General features: G+C 38.1%; 2 pseudogenes; one reads left to right on the plus strand and one right to left on the minus strand.

The window, feature by feature from the left end:
- Positions 1–3,804: 3,804 nt before the first annotated feature.
- Positions 3,805–9,401, minus strand: LOC101445586 (eukaryotic translation initiation factor 4 gamma 2 pseudogene; annotated as a pseudogene).
- Positions 9,402–12,463: 3,062 nt separating this feature from the next.
- Positions 12,464–12,557, plus strand: LOC111763747 (U6 spliceosomal RNA; annotated as a pseudogene).
- Positions 12,558–16,102: the final 3,545 nt, after the last annotated feature.

The following is a 16,102-nucleotide window of genomic DNA, read 5'->3' on the forward strand; positions in this document are numbered from 1 at the left end:
AAAAAAAGAAAGAAGAGTCAAATACATAAAATAAGAAATGAGAAAGGGATATCACCACTGAAACCACATATATTTCATAAAGGGATACTTTGAAAAAAATGTATGTTGACAAGAATTATAAATTAGATGAAATAGACAAATTTCAAGAAACACATAAGCAGCCTACATTGATGAAAGAAGAAATTAATGAACTCAGTAGACCAATCACGAGCAATGAGATTTAATTATTCATTTAAAACCTCCCAACTAAGACAAGCCCAGGACCAGATCGCTTCACAGGTGAATTCTACCTATCATTCCAGAAAGAAGTAACACCAATTCTGCTTAAACTCTTCCAAAAAATAAAAGTGGAGGGAGGAATGTTGTCTATCTCATTCTATGTTGCCAATATTACCCTATTACCAGAGGAACACAGATGCCACTGGAAGTGAAAACCAATCTCTCTAACAAGGCTAGCTGCTAAAATCCTCAACAAAATATTTGCCAATCACATTCATCAACACATCAAATTATGACTTATGATCAAGTGGGTTTCATGCCTGGCATGCAAGGATGGTTCAACATAAGAAAATCAATCAATATAGTACACCACATTTACAGATATTTAAAGTAATCACATTATCATCTCTATTGATGCAAATAAAGCATTTGACAAAATACAACATCTTTCCTAATAAAAAACACTTCAAAAGATAAGAATAGAAGGTGAAGCAGTTAATATGGTTTGTGAATTCCAAAAATAGATATTGGGTTATATTTGTAAAGTGGCCTGGACCTGGGCTTGATTAAATTAGATTAGGGCTTTGACTGAGTCACATCAGTAGGACTTGGAGGGCAGGGACTCACAGGTAAAACTATGTGAAAAAGCAGAGGCATTAGTTGGAGTTTTGGTGCTGGAGTTTTGACCTAGATCCCAGGAAGTGAACACTCAGGAGAGAAACACAGAGGAATAGAGTTGGCCCCATAGACATGGCAGAAGCCCTGGGGAGAGCGACAGAACCATTTGCCTGATAGTCTACAGCTGGCCTTGTGGAGAGAACAAAGCAGCTAAGCCTGGAGAAAAACAGAAACCCAGGATGAAAGAAACCCAAGAAGCCTGACTTCTTGGCATACATAAGCAACCTTTTTGTCAAAACATGTGGCAATAGACTTTGGCGAAGAAAGTAACTTATGCTTTATGGCCTGATCACTAAGCTTCTATATCAGATAAATACCCTTTCTAAAAGCCATCAGATTTCAGGGATTTTGCATCAGCATCCCTTTGGCTGACTAATACAGAACTTGGTTCCAGAGAATAAGGAAGTGCTTTTGCAACTACCAAAATTTTGGAATCATTTTCTAAATAGGTCAGGGGTATTTTTTAGGAGGAATTTTGAAACACTTGATAAAAAAGTCCTAGTTTGCTTTGAGAAGACTGATGTTAGTAATATGGATGCTGAAGAGACTTTTTAGATTGTCTTAGAAGTAAATGATGAAACTATTATTGGAAACTGGAGGAAAGGCAATCCATGTTTGAAAGTTGCAGAGAAGTTAGCAAGATTAACTCCTGGTGTTTTATGGAAGGCAGAAATTGAAAATGGCCGGCCTGGGCATTTAGCTGAAGAGCTTTTCAAACTAAACTCAGATAACGTGTCTTGACTTTTCCTGGCAGCTTATAGCAAAATGTTAGAAGAGCAAGACAAACTGAGAACTGAACTGTTGGTTACAACATAAACAGAAACTGATTCTGGAACTTCCAATCTCTAGAAATCAAGCCCCAAGATGAAAATGCCCCATTTGAGAACTTACCTAAAATTGGAACTTTTAAAGCAAGAGTGAAGATGAAGTTATCTCAGGAAGAGTTGTGGAAAGTCTTACAGTCTGAGGCTTGGACCCCTACTTCTTTTATACTAAACCAACAATCTTTTTTAGAGAGCTGTATGAACAAAACCACTGCCAACTTGGAGAAAAAAAGGCCATCAGTGGGAGACATGGAACGGGAAACAACTTTAAGAGGAAAACAATGGAAGCTGAGATCTGGAATTAAGACATTTCCTTGAGCAAGAGAGGAAACCCACTCATGTGTACAGAGAGGGTGAGTTTGCCCTGGCAGTTGAAGAGGGTGGATGTTCCCACCCAATATTCAGAGAGAGTTTTGCCTCCCCAGACACAAGTAGGGTGGGGCACATTCCTCAAGGATTAGTGTGGTTAAGGTCACTGCTGCACAGGTCTGAGAGGGGTGGCCCTGTCCCTCATGGACTAGGGAAGATCAACTCATTGCTCTGATAGGCTTGAGCTTGTATGCCAAATGTTAAGGGGAATGTTGTCTTCACATCACTGTACTAGGGGGTTAGGACTGTAACCCAAAGATTAGGTGAAGTGTACCAATCACCTCAATGCTCTTGGAGGGTGAAGTCTGGGGCTTGATCACCGACCTAGATGCTTGATGAGGATAGAACCAAGAAAACAGTCATTGGGAAAGCCTGTGGAAAGGGTGGGTTCCCATAAGGCCCCAGGAAGAAAAAGCATAATCTTAAGAATGACTCTTTGATGTTAACATCTAAAGAAGTATGACCTGCAAGTTTACTGAACTGTAGAGGATCCATGAATCATGTTTCCCTCCCAATTTCTCCTTATAATAAAGAAAATGTTTATCATTTGTCTATCCAATTGTGTATTGGAAGCAGATAAATTGTTTTGTAAGTTTCAGAGGTCTATAGCAGATGGGATTTTGCCCCAAGACAAACTGTTTCTTTAAACCCCTTGCAATGTGATTCTATACTTAGCATTGCTACTGATTTAGTTTTTTTTTATTTTTTTAATATCGTAATGTCTTTTTGGAATTCAGATGATGGTGTGTAGCAGTTTGATATGGTTTATGAATTCCAAAAATAGATATTGGATTATGTTTGTAAACTGGTCTGGACCTGGGCATGATTAAATTATGATTAGGGCTTTGATTGGGCCACGTCAGTAGGACATTGGGTTTGGGAACTCACAGATAATACTATATGGCAGAACAGAGGAGTTAATTGGAGTTTTTGTGTTGGAGGTTTTTTTTCAAGTATCACAATATTTATTGATTGATACAAGTATATAAAATCAGGGCATGAACATGACTTGATAAATTAAGTAGACTTAATTTCAATACTATAATAAGAGGGACCAATTCAAATTCTCACCATTTGTTTCACACCCACAAAACTACTCCAAGGACATTAGCAATCTCTCAAAACTGATCAGTTTTTTGCAAGTAAACCATGTTTCTTTTAAAAAGACTTGTGTACTTGCCCAGGCTCAAGGATATTAAAATCTAGCACATAAAGCCCATTACTAGAGGTAGAAATACAGGCAATATACTATTATGGCAAAACCATCTATTGCAATTAAGAATTTTTCTGTAACAACCAAATGGATAATCAAATATTGCAGCAACTCAAGCATTACTGAGCAAAGTGCATTTCTACAGTATTCAATCTTGCTATTCAATTTTCTAACTTAAAACAGCTTATGATAACGGGTAGCAATGAAGATCCTTGCAATAGACTGTCTCTGCTCGAGAACTAGAACTTATGATGTAATTATTGCATGCTGCTAATATATTATCTAAACATTAAAGATACTCCTAAAATATTTGATGGTAAACTATGACTAAGACATTACACTACAAAAATACCTTATGCAGAAGGATATCCTACTGATGTGCTTCTGCTTTAAATATTGTGAAAACATTACAGCAGAATGAATTTTCACACTGGTTAGCTCAAATGCAGTTATATCATAGCAACAGTATGTTCTTCACAATGTAAGGCTTTGGCTGGTTCTTTAGTCGACTCCTTCCTCCAATTCTTCTTCAGTAGTTTCTAGCCGGGTTAGCCACTGATTCACCTGGAACAAAGTCTTGCCTTTCCCTGGAAACTCTTGGGTTATATCTTCTTTCCAAGCCAAGAAAGCTTCTTCTTCAATAATCTCCATGTCACAGAAGGAAACATAAAAGTGAAGTCACATACCTTTTGGGAAGTTGCTATTGTAGCAGTGCACCTGAAGAGTACAGAGAGCACTGACTTGTAGATCAACATGATCATGAAGGGATTTCTGCATTACTGGCTTGAAAGAAAGTAGCAACTGTTTTTCCTGCTCTAACTGTTCTTTGGAAGGAGCAATGGAAGAATCTGTTTCATCACTGGATGAAACACTAGAAATATACCATATTCACTAGAAATATACCATAAGATGTATTTGTGAACTTCAAGATATTCACCAATCTTTTACCTACATGAAGTTTGGGAGAGATGTTATCTTTAATTCATTTACATATGATTTGAGGGATGGATCCAACTTAATTTGCTTCAACAGTTCCTTCTATAGTTTTTGGAGTGGGAATAAGAAACTCACCCCCTTTTCTTCCAAAATTTCCAACATGTGGTTCTTATTCTGATTAATTTCTGGGAGCATTTTCTGCATATTGACCTTGCTTTGTTGAAAAAGTTCTGTTAACCATCCCGATCTTGTAATTTAGCTAACTGCTGGAGACAAAGTAAGAAGACAAGAAAATGGGTGCCACTTTCCAGTGGTTGAGCTGGTTCTGAAATTCTCACCAGCTCTGAAATGATGGTACAAGCTGCCAACTGTGCTAAATATTATTTCACCAAGGTGATGTCAACCCCAGTTTGGGACACTTGTCCAATACATTCAGGAGAAAGCATGCATGAAGTTGTTATTAGTGGCTATACTTTCATGTTTGAGTAAACTCATCAAAGAACTTGATTTTTCTTTATCTTCATTTCTATCTAGTGAAAGGATAATTACTTTGCTCAACATCTCAGGAAGAAAATGTTTAGAGCCATCATTTTTCTTATGCTATTGATTGCCTCATTTGCATTTCCACTATTTATATACTCTATTACAACAGTTTCAGTTAATTTAAGTAGTTATTCCTTTGATGGTGGTGGTTTTTTGCTGGTCTTGGCAGGTTTTTCCTGGATGAGTGGTGGATTAGTTTTGAGACCAGGCTGAGGTGTCTGTCCCAAAGGTGGTGTTTGAGTGCATCGTGGTTGTGCACTAGGAGGGATCATAGTTATCTGGGGCTGAAGCTTTGGCACTTTATTTTTATTCATTAGGAAAGACTGAGCAGGTCTCAGGCTAATCTCATCTACATTAAACTTTCTAAGAAAACTGAAGTGGCCTATCCTTTGACTGACTTTGCAGCTGGGATAAGAATTCCTGACTCTGGTTATGGTAGAGGTGGCTTAGTCCCTGGCTTTTCATAAACTTGCCTTCCATCTCCCAACACTGCAATTGTGTGGAAGGCATTGAAGAGTTGATTTGAATGATGATGCCCCACGGTGGATGAAAATCTATCCTGGATAACTCCTGGACCAGTACCAATTCTGCTACCTGGCTTTGTCCAAACATATCAGCAAGTTCCCCAATGGGTCCCTATCCATTTTCATCCTTGGTGGTATGAACAGTCCCTCCAGAAAGAAGTCACTTCTCATCCCTTGACCAAAGGAGCAAGAATAAACACTCGTAGATCTTTTACTGCATCTCGGTGGATTTGTCTTTGGCCCACTGTCAAGAAAAGCTTTGGGCGGAATGCAATGGTGTTCTTGCAAATCTACTGTATACTGCAGCAGGAATCGAATCCTCACTGGCAATTCTTTACTTAACATCAAGGAGCACATTTGGGCAAAGTACTTATCCATTAAGGACTTAGCTTATTCATGGTCTAATCTAAGTCCTACTGTCCTCATTATCTGACAGAGGTACTACAAATCCTCCCCAAAATCCTTAAGTTGGACTCTCTTCTTCTTTTCCAAAAGTGTTTTCATGCACTTACGAAGGATAGATTCATGAATAAGATCAACCTTGCCAAGTTTTCCAGTGAATTTGATATTCCCCAACATCTTGATCTTAGCAATGGGTCTCTGTTCCTCCTCCTCTGGGAGTAGGGGATTTTCACGCTTATCACAGACATCAACATTTTTGGTTCTGGTTTTCAAATTCTCTTTTAATTTTGAAATTAGGAGACATCTGAATGTTGTGTTTTGCTGGTTGACCCTCTGCTGCTGGTCCATCAAAGCTTGGTGCATCTTCTGCCAATCGCAGACATAGCTGAGCTTACTATGAACTATACTTTGGCTCTTCTAGTACTTTGACCACAATCAGCAGTATGACCCCTTTAAGGATGAGTTTAGACTCTACATCTACACTGAGGAGCTCAAGAAATAGCTTGTCAAAATTTTTCAGGGGTAAGCTTATTTAGTATGCCCCTTACTTTCCTGAAGATTACATCATATTGTTCTTTTTCTTTTGCGGAGTTGTTTGCTGCGGAGTTGTCATCTCGTCTGGTGCTTTGTGGAGGAATCCATTTCTGAGCGTTTTTGCCCTGGGGTTTCCCCAGGAATTAGCTGTTGCCAGCAGTCTTGGGATAGGGCTGAGATGCATCCCTACTTTCTCTTCCTCCAGAAGAAGCACTGAAAGGAAAAGCACCTTCTTCTGCAATCGCACTCTCCACCTTTGCAGCTTGACAACAAAGGATCTTCAAAACACTAATATTAATGGATGGGGTGGGGAGGGTAGGGGAGAGGAGGGGAAGGGAGAAATGAGAAACCTTCACCGAGAACTCAGCAGCTGCTACCGCATCTGCCTCCTCAGGATTGGTAGTCCAGAACAGGGTAAGGCGGGGGAAGGGGAACAGAAAACAAAAACTGGTGGGGGAAGGGGGAGGAAGGAGTTGGGACTGCTTGAAGCTCTCAGCTCAGAGGAGTACCTGCTGAAGCCACCACCCGGTCCCAACCACCACCACCATAGATCTCTGGATTACAGCTTGCACTGAGGCCTGTCTGAAGCCAAATTTATCACTCTGGGGCTGATGTTAGAGTTTTAATGCTGGAGTTTTGTGCTGAGCCCAGGTAGTCAACACTCAGGAGAAGAACACAGAGGAACAGAGTTGGCTCCTTAGACATGGCAAAACTCCTGGGTAGAATGACAGAGCCATTCACCTGATAGTCTACAGCTGTCCTTATGAAGAGAGCATAGCAGCTGAGCCCAGAGAGAAACAAAACTCTGGGAAGGGAGGAACCCAAGAAACCTGAACTCTTGGCAGATGTCGACAGCCAACTTGCCCCAACACATGGAAATAGATTTTGGTGAGGAAAGTAACTTATACTTTATGGCCTGGTAAATGTAAACTTCTACTTCAAATAAACACCCTTTTTAAAGCCAACAGATTTCTGGTATAGTGCATCAGCTCCCCTTTGGCTGACTAACACAGAAAGAATCTTCCTCAGTATGATAAAGAGTATATATGAAAAATCCACAACCAATATATTCAACCATGAAATGCTAAAAGCATTCTCTCTAAGTTCTGGAACAAGACATGCATGCCCACTGTCACACTCTTATTTAACATTGTGTTAGAAGTACTAGCTTGAGGAATGTGATAGAGCTCCCCTGGCTAGGAACGCAACACTCCCTTATTTGTCATTTTTAGCTGTAACTACTATCAAAATATCCAAACATTTTTATGTACCCTATGTACATGCCCTGGAGAACTCCTCCCAACCATGTACCCCCCTCAATAACATCCCACACCAGTGTACCTCCCCCATCATAGGGGACCTCTCTGTGGTCCAAAATTTCTTCAAAAACAAAGCCTAATACATTAACAAGTTCCATTAATAGTAAAATGTAATATAGTGATGGGTTTAAAGGTTAGATACAGAATACATACTAATTTAGAAAAATTAAATAAAAAATAAATTGGATATCAAAAAAATGACAAAGCTTTGTTTTTGATGTTTTGCCTCTCATCACTGCAATATGTACAGTGGCAAGGCAATTTCTTTCATTTCTTCCTCAGTGTCTACATTCTTTCTTTTTTTTATTTTCTAATTATTAAGTTTGTCTTCACAAAAGTTTTAGATCACAGTAATTCACATATACAATATAGGGTACTTCCACATATCCAACATCAAACACTTTATCCCTTCCCCAGCAATGATCCTTTTACATGTTCATATTATATTTGCTGCACCTGATATACAGATATTGAAACATAGCTTTCAAATATGGTTCCATTTTGGTTTATATATGGTTTATATTTTAGACTATACAATTTTCTAAATTTTTGGTTATGTTTTATAATATGGTTTACATTTTAGTTTATAGACTTTTATACATTTTTGGTGTAATTTAACATGTCCTATATCCATCATTGCATGATCTTATGGAACACTTCCACTGTCCCACAGTTACACTGATTCCATCTATTCAATACCTATCTCCCCCTCCCCTCAAGTCCCAGAGTTACAATCAACTGTCATTGCTTAAAGGACCATATCGACAGATACTTGCAATAATGTTGAGGTCTTAACATACTCGACTGCCCTAACCCTTTGGGAGCCACCAATTACCTTGAGAGATACAATTCCCTCTGTTGAAGAACATCAGTCCTCCCCAGGATGTGGGTATGCTTAATTCTCACTTTATGGGTCTCCACCCAATGATATAACCCACTATGACAAAATGAGCACTCACATACTCCCTAGAAGTCTGCCCTGTGTCAGATGCCCCCCTTAAGTATCTTAAAGAAGTAACCTTCCTTATTATATTTTCTAAAGAGTTTTCTCAACACTATACTTTCAAACACAAACCGGACAATCTCCTATGTTCAAAAGTTCCCCCCACTCTCCCCTCAATTTCTTGGGCCATCTGACCCATCCTACCATCCCTAGCCCTGTCAAGCCTGCCCAAAGCCCCACCCAAAGTTATCCCTAAGACACTTTCCTGTATAAATACTGACCTCCAGCTTACCATAGATTTCACCTATGTAGGTGTCAGCTCACAACAATCCCCCAAGTGCAATGGCAAAGACCAATAAAGAAGGATGATCCAACAATGAGCCCTTGATACTGATGACTATATTTATGAGCCTGTATGCCTGAAATATGAACTAGGTCTAGAGCTGCAGAGTGGCTAAGATTTACCCCCTGAGAGCCTCCATGTTGCTCAAATGTGGCCTCTATCTAAGCCAAACTCAGCCTATAAATACATTATCTTCCCCCCAGTATGGGACATGACTCCTGGGGATGAGCTTCCTTGGCACTGAGGGATTACTACTAAGCACAGTTGATGTAATTAGAAAAAGACCTTGAATAAAAGGGTTAACTTAGACCAGCAGAATATTTTAGCCTACATGTAATATCAGGTGTTAAAAGCTGCTTTTTGAACTTGAATAAAAGGGGGAAATGGAAAAGACAAATGAGTTTATATGGCTATGAGTCTCCAAAAAGGAGTTAGGAGGTCATCAGAGGGGTCATGCTTACACATAACTCATCAGGCTCCCAGAGACAATCAAAGTAGAAACCCAGGTACTGGTTCTCCTGAGAACTACAGAGACCCACAGGTTCTAAGGTCATGGCAGATGGCTCTGGAGTTTCATGCCATGTCAGTTGGTCTTACTTTGGAGTTTGTGTTCCTGAGTGTGATGGAGTTGAACTCAGATGTGACCTTTCTACACATTCCTCCTCTGTCACTTTTATGGACCCATGGTTGGGGCTGGAGTTGGTGTATACTCAGGAGACCTGAACCTCTGGACTGTCCATGTGACAGCCAGGCCCTGGGCCTCAGCAGATTTGCAACTCCTACCCTCTGGATTATTGGACTTACCCCAGCCAGCTAACAGGGAGGTGAAGAAGGTCAACCACCACACCAGGGAGCCAAGAGTGCCTACAACTGCAAGCAGAATTGCATCCATCATCCATGTGGAATCTAAGCCCCCTCTCCATATAGAGGTGGAGGGGACATAACCATTCCAGGATCCACAAGATGGAAGAATGGAGTATGGATTAGAGAGGATTTACTGTTATTCTACTATGGAACTATTATGACTGGTAATGGAAGAAATTGTGGCATTGATGTGGAGAAAGTGGCCATGGTAGCTGCTGTGGGTAGGGAGAGAGAAGAAGAGATATAATGTGGGGGTATTTTCAGGACTTGGAGTTGTCCTGGGTGGTACTGCAGGGACAGATGCTGGACATTGTATGTCCTGCCATGGCCCACTGGGTGGACTGGGGGAGAGTTTAAACTACAATGTAAACCATTATACATGTGGTGCAGCAGTGATACAAACTGTATTCACAAAATGCAATGAATGTCCCTCGATGAAGAAAGAGGTTGTTGATGTGGGAGGGGTGGGGTAAGGGGGTGGGGGCTATATAGGGACCTCTTATATTTTTAATGTAACATTTAAAAATAAAGAGAGAAAAAAAGAAGTACTAGCTTGAGCATTTAGGCAAGAAAAAGATATAAATGACATCCGAATTGAAAGGAAGAAGTAAAAATATCAATATTGGCAGATGGCATGATACTATACATAGAAACCCCTGTGAAATCTATAACAAAGCTCCTAGAGCTGATAAATGATTTCAATAAAGTGTCAGGAGATAAGTCAACACCAGGAAAAATCAGAGATGCAAAAACCAGCATTTCTATATACCAATAATGAACAATCTGAGGAGGAAATCAGGAAAAAAAATTCCATTTGCAATAGCAACTAAAAGAATCAAATACCTAGGAATAAACTTAACATAAGATGTAAAGGAGTTGTGTGCAGAAAACTGCATAACATTGTTAAAGGAAACCAAAGAACACCTAAATAAATGGAAGAATATTTCCTATTCATGAATATGAAAACTAAACTTCATTAAGATATGTATCTTCCCCAAACTGATTTGCAGATTTAACACAATCCCAATGAAAATTACAACAGCATTTTTAGTGAATTTTAAAAGTTAACTATGAAATTTATTTGGAAGGGCAAGAGACTCCAAATAGCTGAAGACATATTTAAAAATAAAAATGAAATTGGAGGAATCACATTACCTGACTTTAAATCATGCTACAAAGCAACAGTGGTCAAAACTACATTGTATTGGCACAAGGATAGATATACTGAACAATGGAACAGAACTAAGAGTTCTGACATATATCCTCACATACTTGGTCAACTGATATTTTACAAGGTCATCAAGCCCACTGAATTGGGAGAGAATCATCTCTTCAACAAATGGTGCTTGGAGAACTGGATACCCATATTCAAAAGAATGAGAGAGGACCACTGTCTCATGCCCTATATAAAAATTAACTCAAGATGGATCAAAAATCTAAATATAAGAGCCAAGACCATAAAGTTTCTGGAATATAATATAGGAAAGCATCTATGACAACATGTAGTAGGAAATGGCTTCATAAACTACATGCAAAGCACAAGGATTGAAAGAAAAATTAGATAAATGGGATCTCTTCAAAATTAAAAAAACTTTTGTGCATCAAAGGAGTTTGTCAAGAGAGTGAAAAGGCAGCCTACTCAGTGGGAAAAAATTTTGGTAACCATCTATGCAATAGGAGCCTAATACTTAGAACTTTTTTTTTTTTTTGTAAATCCTACATTTCAAAAAGAAAAAGAAAAAGAACCCATTTAAAAACTGGGGAAGTGATTTGAATAGACACTTCTCCAAAGAAATAAAATGGCTCAAAAGCACATGAAAAGATGACCAACATCACTATATATATAATGCAATATACTCAGCTTAAAGGAGGAATGTAGTATTAACACATGGGATAACATGGATGAACCTTGAAGACATTATTTTGAGTGAAATAAGCCAGTCATTGAAGGACAAACATTACATGATGACATCATTGATATTAAGCAAATTGAGAAGACACACAGACCTAGTGTCTGGAAGATAGGTCTACAGGAGACAGAAAGGTATTAGAGGGTGGTAATTTCTCAAAAATTTGGATTTCTGAACTTTGCAGATTCACAAATGTATCCTCAAGTCATGATAAAAAATTTAAATATTTTAAATTTAGATTTTTATTTCAATGATAATTTAAAGTATATATTATAAAATACATTTGAATGATATTAATAATATTAAAAATACTCTTCTCAATTATAATTTTGTAGAAAAGGCCAGCACATGTTTTTATATGTTGGTTTAAATGGAGGATTTATTTACTGCCAAGTACAAAGCTAAGATAACAGAACTTAACAGTAATGGTATCTATGGCTTCCCTACTTTGGCATCTCCTAATGTACAATGACATCAATTATCTCTTTCATACAAACTCCATCAACACAGAGATTTTGCCTTTATTTTTTGTCTTCTTTTGTTTTCCCTCTGACATATTTAATCACCTAGAACAATATCTTACATTCATGAAACACTCAGTATCTCTTTTATTTGAATTATCATCATAGATTATACTCATAAATAAGGACAGTTTTAGTTTGCACTGATACATTGTAATTAAAATTTATTTTTATAGGTTATAATGTGTATTTCTTAGAATATTTAAAATAATTAATTTAAATATTAAATATTTAATGTGTCATCAATAAATAGTGCAGTAATTCATATTTTGTTTAATTATCTTATGAGATAATAAATGGTGACAAGTACAAATAATTTGAGTGCTTGCTCTGGCAGCACAGGTACTGGCATTGGAATGACACAGAGAAGATTAGCATGGCCCCTGCACAGATACAAGAAACCTCCCATTTTTAAAAAATAATAATTAACTTGAATCAAATATACTGTATGAGAAAATGACTGAAATAGTTCAAAAGGAGAATTGTGTTCAGATGATTGAATAATGCAGCACACAGTCTGAAAGATATTACAACATATCATGGTGAATATATTATGAAATAATGCTACTGTTAGTACACCTAGTACTAAGACAGTTGTAAATATGCTATGAAGAATTCCTTTGTAAAAGTTGATTACTTTTTCAATACTATATTTGGGGGTATTCTCTAAAACTGATTAGACCATACACACAATGGAGCCTTTTGGTTTTTCAATGTGATGTCATCTTTTCCATAAAATTAATGTCAATTTTAATTTTAAGAAGTTTTTATTACATAATCTGTGATTTTTATATTAAATTAAGTATTGTAATAGTTTATACTTTGCTTTACTTTTGTATACAATATAGTAGTTGCTATTAAAATAATTTTCCACCTTTGGGAACTTTACTTTCCCTTAGCAAAAGATTTGCAAATGATTTAAATTTAGGCTTAGAGTCAAACAGACAAGTTCACATTACATTACTAAAATTAACTGGTTGAAATTGAGAAAGTTGTTTAACCTCTAGGTAATTCTGTTTTTTTCAACTATATAATATTGATACATAACTCAGAGAACTGTTTTGGAAGGTAAATGGTATAAGGTATGCAAAACACTGGAATCAGATTAGGATTCCTTAAATGCTGGTCCTTTTATCAGTCATTTGATTATGATGAGACTATCTTCTTCATGAGTCAGTAGTAAACTGTAGGAGGCTAGCAGCACAGACTGGAGACAATGCCTTGGTTGAAATGCTTGTGTAGCCATTTGCTTTCTGAGCCAGGATTAAGTTATACAATTTCCCTGCCTTTTCTCAATTCTTTCATCTTTTCTGAAAATTCATAAGTAGTGCTGAGAATAAGCATGCATTAAAAAATATATATGATTAAGTTAAAATTACCTTTAAAGACAAAATAGTTGAAAAATAATTAAATTTCCATGTTTTTTTCTTCACTTTGTCAGCCACAGTAATAATATAAATAACATCATAATAGTTATATTATTACATATATTCAGGTTTGGGAACTCATATTGAGCAAGATATAAAGGCCAGGATTTATAAATTATCATGAAGCAGTTTCTAAAGATCTAATTCTTCAAATTGTAGAGAGTCTCATATTATTTCTCCCAAGTCTGGTCAAAAAGAAGAGGTGTCTCCTTTTATATATTACTTTTGGCAATCTTTCTTTACATGTTAAATTGTTATATATTGTTGTGGGAAATTAGCCTACCTATTTGTTGCTTCCTATTATTATACAAGATGTTCTAAGTTGCTTCCTATTATTGTAAATTACCTTATTGTAGATGTTGCAAGTTGCTTCCTATAGCCCACAGCTGCTCTTTAAGCTTTCAAATAAATACAATAGGGAAACTAGGGTTGAGGCTCTCAGTTTCAAAAGCTGTGAAGCCCCCTGGACCCATCTTTGTTTTCTCTGTGTCTTTCTTTCTGTCCTTTTATTTCTTCAGTTCTGTGTTTCCTTCCTTTTGTGCAGACCTATTGCTGGGCTGGTCTCAGCAATATACAGTTAGCAATTGATTAAGTTTCCTATATGTCATAGTTAGAAGACACAAAGATAGAAAGTACATGGTCCTAATTTGGCCAGTAAAAAGCGCGTGTGGTACACTTTAATAAATATATAAGCATAAAAATAATGTTTACCAAAGAGCACACCCTAAATAAGATCTTAGTGCAAGTGACTTATTACAGAAGATTTCTCAGGAGAACCCAGAAAGAGAGTAGGGGAAGCAAAATGGAAAAGGGAAAGATGCTTCACAAGGGTGATTTGACTGAAGTTCCAGACTCACACTTATCTGAGGAAAAACTCTAAAGTGCAAATTACAACTCTACAGTTCACCCACCTGGAGGCAAAAGAGGGGGACTTTTGTAGTCCTGGTACTAGTAATAGGTCATTGGCCACTGGGGTGTGGGTGAGTGAGCAGAGGGGCAGGGGGACAAAGAGAGCTAGACATTTCCAACTGTGTTGAGAGTGGAGAGGCTGTGCTAAAACAAAGGGCAATGCTCTGGATATTGTAGCTCATAGCTAGGATAGGTGGGCTTTGCACACTTCTAGCAGAATGATCTTGATTTGGGTAGGTACCATCCAAGTGCGCAAGATTCTAACAGAATCTTTTGAGGGGTATCACGTCAACCTTGAGGGTGTAAAGAAATCATTTCTAGAAGAACCTATTTTATTGAGTCTTAAGGGATATGTATGTGTTTGCCAGTTGAACATCAAAACTCTTATATGTCATATTGTATGTGCTTACTTGCATTTTACTTTCTAGTTAATATTATATTTCTTAGCTATTGTACATGTGTTTGATTTAGTGCCCTTCATAGTATCCAGCACAGTACACACAAATGTATGGTAATGGATTAATGGTAAGCCTTTTTCTTATTATCAGATTTATCCTTTATTACTTTCTGTATTTCTCACTTGCTCTTCTAAAGCAATTTTATTTTAAACCTATACTAATATATTTGCATCTTCAGAAAGGTGTTTTTAACAACCTACTTCTGTTACACTGCCACAATGTCATAAAAAATCGCAATTTTATCAAAACAGATATTCTAGAAATGATATTGATATAATTAATTTATAATACATTTATATATATATATACATATATATATATATATGCCCCAGCCCGCGGGACGGCAACGGAGACCCGAAACCTGCCGAGAAAGAATGGTGGGACAAGAGACACAAAGAATGACAGCAAGACAGGGTTCTGATCAAACTGCAACTTTATTAAAGGGGGCAAAGTATATATACCCTTGGGTGGGGGAGGAGCGGGGAGTGAGGTAGTAGAGGCTAAGGATTGGTTGTTGCTGTCGCCGGGGGTGGGAGGCAGCCCTTAGTTTTGCGCCTTGCGCCTGCGCACTATCTTATCAGCCTGGGCAGTGGTGGGAAGACGGAGAACAGAGGAGCAGGGAGGGAGAAGAACAAGGAAGTGGGCTCTGCTCTGGTGGCCATGTTGCCGGCATTGCTGAACTCAGTGTATACTCGTATTGACCGCTCCCAACATATATATATATACACACACACAAAAAAAAACATTGATCATAAATTTTAGGGGAAGCAGACCTGGCCCAGTGGTTAGGGCGTCCATCCACCACATGGGAGGTCCGTGGTTCAAAGCCTGGGCCTCCTTGACCCGTGTGGAGCTGGCCCATGTGCAGAGCTAATGCGTGCAAGGAGTGCCGTGACATGCAGGAGTGTCCCCACGTAGGGGAGCCCCACCCACAAGGAGTGCATCCCATAAGGAGAGTTGCCCAGAGTGAAAGAAAGTGCAGCCTGCCCAAGAATGGCGCTGCACACACGGAGAGCCGACACAACAAGATGAGCAACAAAAAGAAACACAGGTTCCGTGCCACTGACAACAACAGAAGCAGACAAAGAAGAAGACACAGCAAATAGACACAGAGAGCAGACAACCAGGGCAGTGTGGGGGAGGGGAGAGAAATAAATAAATAAATA

Source organism: Dasypus novemcinctus, chromosome 1 (assembly GCF_030445035.2).
Source record: "Dasypus novemcinctus isolate mDasNov1 chromosome 1, mDasNov1.1.hap2, whole genome shotgun sequence".
Lineage (NCBI taxonomy): Eukaryota > Metazoa > Chordata > Mammalia > Cingulata > Dasypodidae > Dasypus > Dasypus novemcinctus.